Source organism: Lontra canadensis, unplaced genomic scaffold (genome assembly GCF_010015895.1).
Source record: "Lontra canadensis isolate GAN:19392208 unplaced genomic scaffold, GSC_riverotter_1.0 scaffold20, whole genome shotgun sequence".
Classification (NCBI taxonomy): domain Eukaryota; kingdom Metazoa; phylum Chordata; class Mammalia; order Carnivora; family Mustelidae; genus Lontra; species Lontra canadensis.
Window position 1 is genome coordinate 6367455 of NW_022631014.1, and position 14995 is coordinate 6382449.

The 14995-nt window shown below is 46.3% G+C and overlaps 1 pseudogene; it reads left to right on the forward strand.

The window, feature by feature from the left end:
- The first annotated feature begins 2952 nt into the window (after positions 1-2952).
- On the forward strand, positions 2953-3750 carry LOC116869616 (annotated as a pseudogene).
- Positions 3751-14995: the final 11245 nt, after the last annotated feature.

The following is a 14995-nucleotide window of genomic DNA, read 5'->3' on the forward strand; positions in this document are numbered from 1 at the left end:
CTCTGCCTTCCGCTCAGGTCATGATCCCAGCATCCTGGGATAGAGCCCCACATTGGGCTCCTTGCTCAGCAGGGAGCCTGCTTCCCCCTCTCTCTCTGCCAGCCTCTCTGCCTACTTGTGATCTCTCTCTGTCAAATAAATAAATAGAATCTAAAAAAAAAAAAAAAAATAGCTTCAGCTAAATATCCAAGTTCATCGCTTGCAAGTTCTACCTTCCACAAAACACTAGAACTTGAGCACAATTCAGCCAAGTCCTTTGCCTCTTGATTACAAGAATGGCCTTTCCACCACTGTCCAATAACATGTTCCTTATCTCCATCAGAGACCTCATCGGAATGGCCTTTAACCTGCATATTCCTGTGAACATTCTGTTCAAGATCACTCAAGTGTTCTCTAGAAAGAGGGAGGCTTCCTCTCCGGCTCTCTTTTCTTTCTGAGCTCTTATCAGAATTGCCCTTAAAGCTTCATTCACCAACAGTGTAGGCTTTTCTAGCACACATCTCCAACTTCCTCCGCCCTCTGCCCATCACCTGGCTCCAAAGCCACCTTCACATTTAAGGTCTTTGTTAGAGCAGCACCCCACTTCTCAGTACCAATCTCTTTCTATGTGTTTGGGCAGCTGTAACAAAATATCGTGGACTGAGTGACTTATCAACAGTAGAAATTTGTTTCTCACAGCTCTGGAGACTGGAAGGTCCAAGATCAAGGTCATGACAGATTCATCATTACCTGGTGAGAGGCACTTGTTGGCTCATTGACAGGTCCCTTCTCATCATGTCCTCACATAGCAGAAGGAGGCCTCTTCTATAAGGGCACTAACCACCTCCCAAAGGCCCCAATTCCTAATATCATCACACTGCGGATTTGGTTTCATATGAACTTGGGGGAGACACAAATACTTCATCTGTAGTGTCAAGGCACAGGACAATAAAGCCTCTTGATTGTGGTAACACCTGCTGGAGACATGTACTATCCAAAGACTGAAAGACCTGCAAGAAGGCTAAGAAAGCCAGACCCACAGACAGAATAGCACTGCTCAGTCCAGAGCCTTTCCCACAGTCTGGGTTCAGACAAAGTGGTAAAGCTGGTATGCTGCCTACTGAAAGCCATACATCTTATCCCTCCTCCCTCCTAATAACAAAGTAACAGATTGTGCTTTCTTATTCTCACACTGGGCCCATCACTGGCACTTGCAGTGATGTCTGAGAGCAGAAACTCAACCCAACCTGACCTACCAGAAGTCCTCTCCTAGGAATCTGCAACATGAGTGGTGGTGCCCACATTTCTGAAGTGGCTGGAACTGTGGGAGAAGGGCTGAGAAGGTCTACAGTATCCATCATTCCTGCCCTTGCAGAGGCTTTGTCGTCTTTGAATCCTACAAGCTCCTGGTCTTCTGTAGTTTAATCAAGCCAGAGAGGATTTCTGTTGCTTGCCACCAAGAGAGTGCTGAATAATATATAAAGCTATATTCTAGTGGCCCAGCAAGCAGACAGAGAAGTCAATATATAATCACAGAATGTGACAAAGTGCCAAGAAAGGGAAGAGCAGGAAGTGGGGGACACATTAGACTGGGGAGTCAGAGAAAGGAGCTTTTGGGGAATTGTGTTTAAGTTGAAACCTTAAGGTTGGACTCAGGCATTAGAAGAGTGGAGGAAAGACTACTTCAGGCAGATGGAAAGCTTGTGAAAATCAAAATGCCCTAGCCCAGGGAGTGGCATAGCACATTCCAGAGACTTAAAGGAAATGAGGGGGGCTGGAGTGGGTGTAGAGAGATGAGATTTACTCTCAAAGTTGAGTCCAGGGCGGTTTTCTTCTTCTTGGTTAGAGTGGTGAAAATCTGTAGTTTCTTCCTCTTGAAAATGGGCAAAATATATGGTAACATTTAGATCTGCAATTGTGTGTGTGCATGTGTGCTCATGTGCACGTGTGCACATGCCACAAATGGGATTCCATTTGGGAACTGGCAAGTTTATTCTCTGTATCACATGATTTTAACACCTGCCTACAGGATCTGCTAGGCTGAGAACCTTATTCTTTCAGTATTAATGTGGATAGATCAGATGATAGACGCATGTCCTGGGCTTCAGAAGATCGTTTATAGTCCCAGCACACAGAGGTATGTGTGCCCTGGTGATGGAGGAGGGTGGGGAATGAGTAGGGGCAAGACACTGGAGAGAACTCTCTCATACCTGCAGCTTCTCTGCCCATCCAGGTCAGTTCTGCAATTGGGGGTATGTATCGGTTACTTTTGCTGTATAACAAATTACCACACACCCAGCAGCTTGAAACAACTCCCACTTACTAGCTTATGGGTCTGTAGATCAAAAGTTAGGCACAGAGTGTCTGGATTCTTGCTTGTTCCAAGTATCACAAGGTCAAATCAAGATGTGGGCTAAGGCTGTGGTCCTCCTCGGGGCCTCACGGTTCTCTTTTCAATAACTGTGGGCAGAGTCGGCTTCCTTATGGCTCTAGGTGTAAGGTCTCTTTTTCCCTTACTGTCACATGGGCATCTCTCTCAGCAGCTAGAGCCCACCTTCTCTGGCAGGGGCTCCCATTGTAGATGTTTGCTTCCTTCCAGGCCAGCAGGAGTGCATCCCAATGATGTTCTTCCCTTCCCCTTCCCTTCCCTGTTCCTTTTTCTGTTACCTGTTGGAGTAGACTCTGTATTCACAGGGCTCATGTGACTAGGTTGGAGCCACAGGGATAATCTGTTCCAAAATCAGCTGATTAGTAATCTTAACTACAACTGCAAAATCTCTGTGCCATGAGCCATAACAGCCACAGGAGAAACCCCAGGGAGTGGAGGTGATGGCCATCTTAGGGATGCAGCTTGCCGCAGGAGGTTGTGCCTCTTTGCCAGCTCCCAGACTCCTTGCACAGTGACTCAACAGAAGGTTCTAGCTTCCTTGAGGATGCAGCTAAAAAATAATTTCCTTCTCTTTCCTCCAACCATCCAAGATGCCAAAAGGCAAGAAGGCAAAGGAGGCAAAGGGGGCCCCAGCCTCTGCTACTCTGAAGCAGAAGGAGGCCAAGAAAGCGTCAATCCCATTTGAGAAAAGGCCAAGAATTTTAGCAGCAGACAGGACCTCCAGTCCAGAAGGGACCTCACCCACTCTGTCAAATGGCCCCACTACATCTGGCTGCAGAGGCAAAAGGCTATTCTCTGGCAAATCTCAAAGTACCTCCAGTGATTAAAAACTCACACAGGCCTTGGGCCACCAAACAGCTACTCAGCTGCCTAAGTGGCCCACAGATGAAGAGGAGGGATGCAGCAGGAGGAGAAGCAGAGACTGTTGTTCCGGGCTGAGGAGGAAGTTGCAGGCAAAGGGGATGTCCCCGCTATGAAGCCACCTGTCCTCCAAGCTGGGGTTAATACTGTCACCACCTTAGTGGAAAATAAGACAACTCAGCCGGTGGTGATTGCACACGACGTGGGTCCCCCGAGATCATTGTCTTCCCGTCTGCCCTGTGTTGTATGATGGGGGTCCCCTACTGCATTATCAGGGGGAAAGCCAGGCTGGGCCATCTGGTCCCCAGGAGGACCTGCACCACTGTCGCCTTCATGCAGGTTAACTCGGAAGATAAAGGAGCTCTGGCTAAGCAGGTGAAAGCTGTCGGGACCAATGACAGTGACAGATACAATGAGATACGCCAGCCCCAGGGAGACAGTATTGGGGTCCAAAGTGGTTGGTTCACTTCGCCAAACTGGAAAAGGCAAAGGCTAAAGAACTGGCTGCCAAACTGAGTTAAGTGTACACTGTTGAATTTTCCGTCTATACAAGTAACAACAGCGCCTGGGTGGCTCCGTTGGTTAAACATCCAACTCTTGATCTCCGTTCAGGTCTTGATCTCAGGGTCCTGGTATCGAGCCTTCGAGCTCACTGGGGAGTCTGCTTGAGATTCGCTCCCTCTCCCTCTGCCCTTCTCCCGCTCTCTCAAATAAATAAGTCTTTTTAAAAAAGTAATAATAAGTTCTCTTTCAAAGGAAAAAAATCCCTTCTTTCTCCCCCTGCCTATTACCCATTGTGCTAGTTTTCTACGGCTTCTATAATAAATTGCCACAAACTTGTCTTAAAACAACAGAAATGTAGTCTCTCACAGTTCTAGAGGCTGATATCAAGGTGTCAGCAGGGTTGCACTTCCTACCCGGACTTTGTGGAGACTGTTTGCCTCCCCTGGTGGTGGCAAGTGATTCTTGGCTCGTGGCTGCATTACTCTGGTCTCTGCCTCGTTTTCAGATCACTTGATCTCTATGTGGGTCTGTGTCAAAACTCCTGCCGCATTGTTAGATTGTTACATTTAGAGTCTGCCTAGATAATCCAGGATAGGTTCCTCTTCTGAAGATTAATTTAACCACATCTTCTTGCCATATAAGGTATTATTCCCAGGTCTGGGGATCTGCATGTGGATGATTCTTGGGGAGACCTCTCTTCAACCCATCACACCCACTGTCCCCATGCCCACAACCTGGATACCAAGTATCTAATTGTCAGATGGCAAGTGACACCTTCACCCACTGCTCACACTGGGGTGTGAAAGGTGACTTGTTTCAGTCTTTGCCAAAACAAAACAACAACAACAAAAAAAATTAAAACATGTAACACCAGATATGAGGTGTGTACTCAAGTCTGAAACTACCTGATCTTGCTGGCCCTTCTGAAGACCACTCAGCTCAGGTTCTAGGTTCTCACCCTCTAGAGGCTTCCTGGACCCCCATCACATCTTTTGTAGACTTGTACTTGCATGGCAAACCAGGTGACTCATGTGAGGTCCTCACGGGGTGCCTACGTAACACAGGGAGCTTTAGGGATGGGACCCTTATGCTTCTGAGGGTTCTTTTTGAAATGCAAAACGAGAATTCACCATAGGTCTCTCCTGCCCCTTTTTTTTCACTTTTATACTTTCCTATTGAGAATATCTATTGTGCTTTAATTTAGAAGCTATTTCTTGAGAATAAAAAAGCCCTAACATTCAAATGATGCATACAGATTACTCTTCAACTCATCTTACCATATGTGATCGGTAAGCACTCTTAAAATGTGATGATTTCTAGTGATGGGGTGCCAGGGTGGCTCTGCCTTCGGCGCAGGTCATGATCTCAGGGTCCTGGGATTGAGCCCTGCATCAGGCTCTCTGCTCTGCAGGAAGCCTGCCTCTCCCTCTCCCACTCCCCTTCTTTGTGTTTCCTCTCTTGCTGTGTCTTTCTCTGTCAAATAAAATCTTAAAAAAAAAAAAAAAAAGTGATGATTCCTAGTTAAATTTCTATCTGATTATCCTGTCCCACCAGCTAGAAAGTTTCTGTATAAAGAACTGGAGGAATAATGAAAGAAATGAGTCGGCTTTGATTGATCATCACGTTCTGTAAAAGCAACCAACTCCCTTTGTAAAAGTGATCGCTGCAAGGAATTCTGAAAAGGACGCAGACATCGCATGAAATGAGGACAGGGTGGTCTGTAGGAAGAATGTTCTCCATCAGTAGCAACTGCCGTTAGTTCATCTGACGTGGTATCATTTTCAATGTTCAAGACATACTTGTTTTTATTATAGACCTTAGATTATTGTTTGAGAAACATCATATGAAAAGAGTGTATATAATGTATATGTGCCGCTTAAGATTAATAATAAAATGAACATAAAACATTCTTTTCAAGGAAAGTAGCAGCAAGCGTAGAAAGGCTCGGTATTGCCAGAGTATGAAATATTTGACATTCTATTGTGGAAATGCCAACACACAAATTATCCTTGTTCGTTTTTTATTGCTGTAGCTATATATTTCCCCATATAATGCTGTGCAAACATTTTATCAGAAACAGTGAAGGAGAGAAAACCCATTGTTAACCACAGCCAATAAAGTAATTTGGTTGCTGATATTACAGTCTCTGCAGTTGGATGGTTATGTTGTTTTCTACATTCAACAAGGGGCAAGAATAACATATCGAGGGTGGTTATAAAGAAGCAAAGTGGAAGTTAAAAAGGCAATATGCCATAATATTTTCACCTCCCTGGTTTCTTCCATTTGGAGCCCATTATGAAAATAGTACAGCACAGCCCACCGCTAATCTGGGGCTTGAACGCAGTCCGCGAAGCCCTGGGATCCCGCGGCGCTGAGGCGGGTCAGTTCCACAGGGCCGCCGGCCGCAGACCAGGTTTGGCCCAAATATAAATCAGATCGCGGTGCCCCTCTGCTTGCAACCTGAGGCGGACTGGGGAAATAAGAGAGCGGGACCGCCTGGGCGTGAAGCCCCACTTTCCAACCCCGCCGTGGCTCTGCCACCCTGGGAGCGTTCTCACCCCTCCCTCGGCCTGGGTTTCTTCATTTGCGGCAAGAAGAGGTAATGATAGGAACGTACCTTTGTCATGAGGATGGAGAGTGAGTGAAAGTATGCAAAACCCCTGAGAGTATCTGGGCCGCAGAAATGCTAGGTCGCTTGCTGGATGAGTACTGCTCCAGAACCCCGGGCCTCACCAGGACCTGCAGCAACCCCCACCCAGCCCCAGCCCCACCCCCCACCATCGCCCCCGCCCCCGCCCAGCCTGGTCCCAGTGGGCCTCCCGACCTCGTCTTTTCCCTGCTCGCTCCACTCCAGCTCCACCGGCCTGCCTTCTTTTCCTCAGACTTGCCAACTCTGTCCCTGTTTCCTTGACCCTCAGCACAGGTCCCTGGCTCTGGGGGCCTCGTGTTAGAGAGGCCCCCTTCCCCCTGACGTTAGCAGGAGCCTCCTCCTGTCCCCCAGCCTCTGCTCCTCGTTTCCTTCGTTGTATTGATCACTATTTGAACTGACCGTGTTTGTTTGTATCCTTGTTAATGGTCGGTCTCCCGCCTCGTCCCCCCCCTCCCCAGGAAGTTACCAGATTGTCCCAATTTGCCCAGGCCTTTCTCAGTTTTAGCTCTGAAAGCCCCACACCCCGGGAAGCTCTCTGAGGGCAGGGACTCTGTCTCCCACCTCCATTTCTGGCACTCACACCATGTGCCTGGCCCCTAGCGTCCCCTCGGGATGTATTTGCAGAGTAAACAAATGAATAACAGCACCTGGGCCAAGAGGAGGCCAAGGGAGCGGCAGAGCCTCACTCTGAAGCCGCAGTCATCTCATCAGATCAAAGAGAGGCCTGGGAACCCTGCCTTCATCATTTGTAACGCATCGGACAGAGCCAAATCAGCCCCTGCCCATGCTTTCCCTCCTCAGACCCACGCCTGCTTCCTGACATCCTCACTGATGTTTATGCTCCTGTCTCCATAGTTACCGAGACGCCTCAAAGGCCAGCAGCTGTTTTGCATCCCAAGATCAACACACACAAGTGTCTGGAGACCCTGGGCGATCAAGTCCAGGTGGAAGTTTTGGAGGCTGACACGGTTGCACATGTCACTTCCTCGAGGACCAAATCCCCAGAGGGGGCTTGTCACAGAATGAGCCTTAGCCTGTCGGGGCTCCGAGCTCTCCCTCAGCCTACAAGCCGCGGATTCAGAAAGGACTTCCAAAAAATCGTTCTAAAGAGTAAGAGAGGTCGGGAGGACCCGGTGTGAAGGGAGGAAACAGGGGCTACCAATAATTAGGAATGAATGGGGGGAAAACCGTAAAACTGGATTTCCCTGTCCCTATCATGATAAAGAAGCTCTGGCATTTGGGTTTCTGGTTGGTAAAAGCAGACACACAGAGATGCCAAGGCAGGCTGGAAATCATCTTGTACCTACGGAAGCTGCTACGATGAGCCTCTGTTGGCAGGACCTGGGAACACGTTCATGGGCTAACAGTGAGTATCTCTCTTGGGTAACTGTGAAAACTGCACTTCATTTCCTTTGTTTATTAAGTGGGAATGGTCATCTCTACCCTGACTTCCTCACGAAGATGTTGCGTTATTATGGGATATCAGCCTCATCCTATGGGTTGAATGAAGTAAACTGCTCCCTCTCGGGGGATCTGTTAAGGGGGTCGGGTCATGCCAGTTGAGTGAATAAATCCATTTCCATTGACAGGTTGGTTTCCTGCTGCTCCAAAAACTTTTGCAACAGGGAGAATTTACTTTATCAGCAGAGAGAGGTGGCGCTCAGCGCTAAGCTACCTGAGATCTTCTAAAGAGACGGCCTAGGGAATCATGATGGCAATGTAACACTGATATATGTAGGGTTCATTCTTTGAGCTCTCTGGGTAAACTATTTTAGAATCTGGCTTTCTGTGTAAGAAAGGAAGGGATGGGCTTTGAGCTGTGCCCAGGGAAGTAGAGAGCCCACCACTCTCTGGAGTCCGGCTGGGGATACAAACCAAAGTCCAGGTGCTCCTCTGAGCAAGTGCTTTTGAGGTTCTGACTTTTCCTTCCTCTCTTTACAAACCCTATGCTTTGGGGCCACCCTCCCCCCAAAGTTCCCTCCCAGTGCCTAGACTTCCCTGAGCTCCTAGAGGCCATGACTGAAGTCCATTATGGCCCAGCTCCAATGCTGCCTCTTCCACCAGACAGCCCTGCCCACCCCCAGCCTTCCTTGCCAAGGAGCAGCTCTCCACATCCCCTGCTCCAGTGGCTGCTAGAACCATTGTGGGTCCTTCTTGGTCTCTTCCCACAGGACAGCAATTTGTAGCTCTCCTTTCCTTCTAAACAGCAAACTTCCTGAGGCAAGACCCTGTGCATTATTAATTGTTGTATTCCTCTGGAGCCTAGTATGGTGTGATGAGCACGATAGGGGCTTAATAATCATTAATTGAATTGAATCCAAGTGGAGAGAGGGTGTGAAATTTATAAGCAACATGTGAGGGGGAGGCTGGGTCTGCAGAAAGCCGAGTAGTGGGTTCTGTCAGCCTTCAGGGGCAGGCTTATCAGTGGTTAGGTAGACCTTGGTCCTCAGATGAACAGGTTATGGTTTGTGTCAAGACTGTTCTCCACTGGTGACCATGTTATGTGCGTTTGGTTTTCATGATGTCATTTATTAGGGGATGCAAAATTTTAGCTGGCCAGCGTCCCTTTCAGATATCTGTCTTTGACCAAGACTACGTGTCACTGAGCCTAGTGCCTGCGTCCTGAGAAGCGAAGCACTTCGGAACTGGGCCTGCCCAGGTCCGATTTCAATATCAGGGGAAAGGGAACCAGGAATGAAAGTGAAGAGCCCTAAAGATTTGCTTGATCATGAGAATCAAATGGAGAAAAAGTCTCCTATCTCCATGGAAAAACTGACGCTCTTCTCCAGCCAGCTTCGAGTGGAGGAGAGACGGGGAAATTTGTAATAATTTGCAAGTTTGCCCAGAGGATGGAGTTGTGTCATTTTTCCTGCAACAGTCTGTGCTGTTGGCTGACAGCATGGAATTTCTTCCTGGGTTGAGTTGGCGATTATTCACAAAAATAGCCAATTAGCCTGTGCAAAGCCCCAAACAGTGACTGGTCCAAAAGGGGTGAAGAGAGAGATGGAGGTGGAGGGTGGACTGAGTCCCCCATTGTGTGGCTTTTCTGCAATTCTGACTTCCTCAGTGTTCGATTTCTACTTTCTGATTTTATCCAGGCCCCCTGGCTTCACTGATTTTTCCCTACTGGCCTGACATCTTCACAAACAGTCCTTGGACAGTCCCTTCCTGGGCCCGTGCTGCCCCCCACCCCAGCACCCCCAACACCTTTCCCTTGCAGGCACCTTCCAGACTGTTGGTGCAGTAACCCGGAAAACGTGTCCTGGATCCAGCAAAAGGGATGCAGGTTTCAGGTTAGGAGGGACGCTTGCTGTGCTACCATAGACTGCTAGAACCAGGCCTTCCCATGAACCCCAGTTTTAGAGTGCTTCAATAATAAAGCCCCAAGAGACTTTCCCCAACCACTGGCAAGCCCATCCCTCTTAACATTTCAGGCAGCTTTTTCTCTGACTTCCTCCCACTAGGAAAGGGTACATCAGAGACTTATCACCTGCCCTAAATAAGTACTTATTGCCTGATGTAGAGTAGAGGAGGTGACTTCTGATTTTCACCTCTTATTTTCTAGCTCAGGCCCACATTTACACACAGGTGTTTTCTACATAGTCTGACTCTTGTAAATCAGCCAGAATAGGATGCCCAGCTAAATACATAATTTAAGTAAACAATTATTTTTTTTAGTGTATTTCCCAAATATTGCATGGGACGTACCTATACTAAAAAATTATTTAACGTCTATCTGAGATTTCAATTTCTTTAGGTCCTGTATTTTTCCTAAATCAGGCAACCCTAGCCAAGCAGACCCTGATCATTTTCCTTACTCCCGTCAGTCATCTGTTTATTTATCTTGATGGCAGGCATTTTTATCACATTGTGTATTAATTAGTTCAGTAATGCTGCAAAATGCTACATAACCCAGCGGCTTAAAATAACAATCATTTCTTCATCTGGGTTTGTGAGTTGGTTGGGGGACAGATGACCGAAGCTGGCTCACCTGGGGCAATCTCTGCTCCACATGTCTCTCATCCTCTTTTTGGGACCTGCGGGCTGGTTTAGGCTTGTCCTCGTTGTCACCATGGCAGAGGTGTGTGGGAGCAAGACGCAGTGCATGGGCAATTTCAAGCCTTTGGCTGCGTCGCGCAAATTAATGTTCCATTAGCCAAAGCAGCCATGGCCAAATTGAACACCAGGATGTAGAAATGTGAAGAGTGTGGACAAAAGGGGAAGGTGAAGAGCTGAATCAAACAACCTCTCATACTGAGAAAAGGCACGGTCAAAAGCCAGGTCACCGTAGGGTCTGACCTCATTTTTGCCTCTACTAGCTAGACCTTGGGAAAGTCTCTAAACGGTTGTTTCCTTACCTGTAAGTCCTGAAGGGAAGGTTGGGTGAGGTGATTGGTCAGTGAGTGGTAGCTGGTGGGATGCCTGGGTGGCTCAGTGGCTTAAAGCCTCTGCCTTCGGCTCAGGTCATGATCTCAGGGTCTTGGGATCAAGCCCTGCATCGGGCTCTCTGCTCATCAGGGAGTCTGCTTCCCCTTCTCTCTCTCTGTGCCTGCCTCTCTGCCTACTTGTGATCTCTATCTGTCAAATAAATAAATAAAATCTTAAAAAAAAAAAAATGGTAGCTGGCACCATGGTCAAGAACAGCCACGGCTTCCAGTTTCCAGCCCTGAACCCCTAAACTCCTGCTTTTGCTCTAGAGTTTCCGTCACGGGGTCCCCTGAGGAGCTGTGCGGCATGGATGCCCAGGGCAGTGAGCCAGGCCCCATGCAATGCTCTGAGCCCACTGTCTCTGCCTCTCAACCCTGAACGCCCTTCTCCACTATGGTGGGTACTACACTCCGGCTCATCCCATTTTCCCAGCTCAACCCTGCCCGCCACATGGGCCCAGCTGAGTTTCTCACAGTTTAATCTGCTTCTGAAATCAGTGTTCTTTCCTTCTCTGGAGAGGGAACTGATTACAGAGTTTGAAGCCTTCTTTTCTAAGAACTCTGGCTCTGGGTTCAACTCTAGACTTTTCTATTTATCAACTGTGCCTTGGAGAAATTATTTAATGCCTCTCTGAAACATGGTCATCCAACCTATCTCCTGGGATGGTTGTTTTGAAGATTAAGTGAGTTAAGACATGTACAGTCTTATTTAGAAGAGGGCCTGTCACATTGTATAGACTCCGTAAGTGTTAGGGTGGGAGTCCAGGTGATAGTATCATTTTTATCACCACTATTTTCATATCTCGTCTTCTTTCATGGTTGTGATTTCTTACTTTTTCTTTCTGAAGACTTAGTTCTTTTTTTTTTTTTCTTTTTAAGTTTCCTTTTCCTTTCTGCCTATTGCCTCCCCCCTCCACCCTGAATTCTTTCATTTCTCTTTGCTTTGGTCTCTTTTTTATGTGAGAACCTTTCTTGGTGATCTTTGTCTCTAGGTTTATAGAGACATATACAAAGAGATGAAGGTTTAGTGGCCAGCCTTCAAGATGGTGCCCAGTGAGTCTCACTGCCCAGTATTTTCAACTCCTTTGTAGTCCCCTCCTGTATTGACTAGAGCAACCCATGTCACTGAGATAATACTGCAGAAATGACAGAATTATGATTTCCCAAGCTAGGTCATAAAAAACATTGCAGCTTCCACCTTACCGTCTGGGACCACTTGCTCTGGGTGAAGCCAGCAGCCATGTTGTGAGGCTACTCAAGCAGCAGTGTACAGATGTCTGTGTGGTGAAGGACTGAGGTCTCTTGCCAACAAACACTAACTTGCCAGGCATGGGAGTGCACCATCTAAGAGGTGGATCCTCCAACACCAATCAAGTCTTTAGATGACCATTGGAACTGTTTCCAACCAGTATATTGACTGCAGCCTCATGAGAGACCCTGAGCCAGAGCCACCTCAGCCACCCAGAGCCAGCTTAGCCATTCCAGAATTCTTGACTTACAGAAATTGTGAGGGAATACGTGTTTGTTTTTACCTGAGGCCACTAAATCATGAGGTAATTTATTATGTAGCACTAGATAACTGATACAGAGGGGTAGTTGGCTGACTGGGCTAGGGAAGGGAATCTGGGTTTAATTATTTATCAACTAAACTTTCAGCCAATCCCAGAGTTAGCCCCACCCTATATGGCAGTGTTTAGAGTTACTTGGTCCTCCAAATCCTGAGTTCAGCCAAGCAAATATGCCTTGTAATTCATAAGAAGTAGGTTTCAGTTTCTTTGTTCTGTGAAGTCAGTTACCATTTTTTCACCTGCTTTCACTTTTCTAAAATTTTATTGATATTACTCATCTGCTGCCAACTCCTCTTTTGTTCTCTTTTTCTTGTGGGTTTATATCCTTCTTTTTAATTTACTGTCATTTAATAGGTTGGGGGGAGCAGGCAGAGTTAATATTTTTTCAGTCTGTCACATTTAGTCAGAAGTCAGAAGTCAGAAGTGATCTTTCACTAGTCCCAAAACCTCCTTGGGTCTCCTGGGTTGCATAGGTTGAGTAGGCCATTCTTGGTTTTGGCTCAGATTGTGATCTCAGGGTCCTGGGATCAAGACCTGTGGTGGGCTCCTTGCACAGCAGGGAGTCTGCTTCTCTCCTTCTCCTTCTCCCTCTCCCTCTGCCCCTCTGCCCCATGCATGCTCTTTCTCTCAAATAAATGAATAAATAAACCAGAAAGAAAAAAAGAAAGAAAGAGAGAGAGAGAGATGGAAGGAGAGAGGAAGGAAGGAGACCTCCTCACCTGCTGGAGACCACGACTATGGCCACTCTACTTTTAAAACGTTGGTTGTGTGGGCAAAGAGAGCCGGTGTGTGAAGGACCCAGCAGACCCCAGGAACTTCCAAACGCCTTTGGAGCTATGATGGTGTAGGTTATGGGGAAGGGAGAAGAGAAGGAGAACTGTCCCAGCTCTTTGAGGAGGAAGAGCCACATCAGACAACTGAAAGGAGAGACCTGGGCAGATGGTAAGAATAAAGACCATATCATCAGAAATGGGCTAAAATTTTAAGTGTAGGAAGAGCATGTGGAATGAGGATGTGCAGTGATAAAACTCAGAGCAATTCCATCCTCAGATACTGTCCTCAGGATGTTAAAAACAAACCCATGGCTTCAGACCCCATCATCCTGTAAGTCTACAAAAGATAAGGGAGAAAAACTGACTATATATAAGACACTTCAAAGGGACAGAATCGAAAAGAAGTGATGAGAGGAAGATCCTTTTTTTTTTTTTTTTTTTTTTTTTAGATTTATTTAGAGAAAGAGAGGAAAAACGTGTGCATGAATGAGTGCAGGGAGGGGCAGGGGGAAGAATCCTCAAGTGGACTCACCACTGAGTGCAGAGCTTGCCACTGGGCTTAATCCCATGACCCATGAGATCATCATGACCTGAATGGAAACCAAGAGTAGGACGCCCACCTGACTGAGCCACCCTGTGGTCCCAAGAGGAAGATCTTGAGCCTAGCAGGAAAGCTTCTAGTTTCTCACCCTTAAGTGTGATGTTGGTGGTATGATTTTGTAGATATTCTTTATCAAGCTGATGAAGGTTCCCTCTATTCCTAGTTTACTGAGAGTTTTTATCATGAATGGGTGTTAGATTTTGTCAAATGCTTTTCCTGCATCTATTGATATGATCATGTGATTTCTCTTCCTTAGCCTGTTGATGTGATGGATTACACTAATTGATTTTCTAATTTTGAACCAGCCTTGCATACCTGGAATAAAGCCCACTTGGCTGTGGTGGATAATTCTTTTTATACATTCTTGGATATGATTTGCTTTAATTTAATTATTTCTGCTGTAATTTTTAGAGTGGAACCTCTGCTTACTCTGAATTTAATTTGCTCTTCTTTTCTAGTTTCCTAAGATGGAAGCTTAGGTGACCGATTTTAGATTTTTTTTTTAAGATTTTATTTATTTATTTGAGAGAGCGAGAGAGAGAGCGAGAGCGAGCGCCTGCATGTGCACAGAGGGAGAGAGAGAGAGAAGCAGGTTTCCTCCTGAGCAGGAAGCCTGATATGGGGCTCGAGATCCCAGGATCCTGAGATCACGACCTGAGCCAAAAGCAGACACTTAACCAACTGAGCCACCCAGATACCCCCTCTTTTTTTCTTTGTAATATATCCATACACTGTTATAAATTTCCCTGTAAGTACTGTTTTTGCTGGATCCCCCAGATTTTGAGAAGTTGTATATTCCTTTAGCTCACAATATTTTGAAATTTCTCTTTACATTTTTTCTTTGACCCATGCATTATTTGGAAGTGTGTTGTTTAATCTCCAAGTATTTGGGGATTTTCCAGCTCTCTTACTGTTATTGATTTCTAGTTAATTTCACTGTGGTCTGAAAGCATACATTGTATGACTTCTTCTAAATGTGTTAAGGTGTGTTTTATAGCCCCAAATGGGGTCTATCTTATTGTATATATCATGTATACTTGAGAAAAATGTTTACTCTGCTCTTATTAGATGAAGTGTTCTGTAGATGTCAACTATATCTAGTTAATTGATAGTGCTGTTGAGTTCAGATGTTTTAAATTTCTACAAAAGCAATATATTCATGCATTGCATGTATTGTTTCTGTAAAATAATGATGCAACAAAACAAAAACAATGGATGAAATTTTTTCAAAGCAATAATAGGC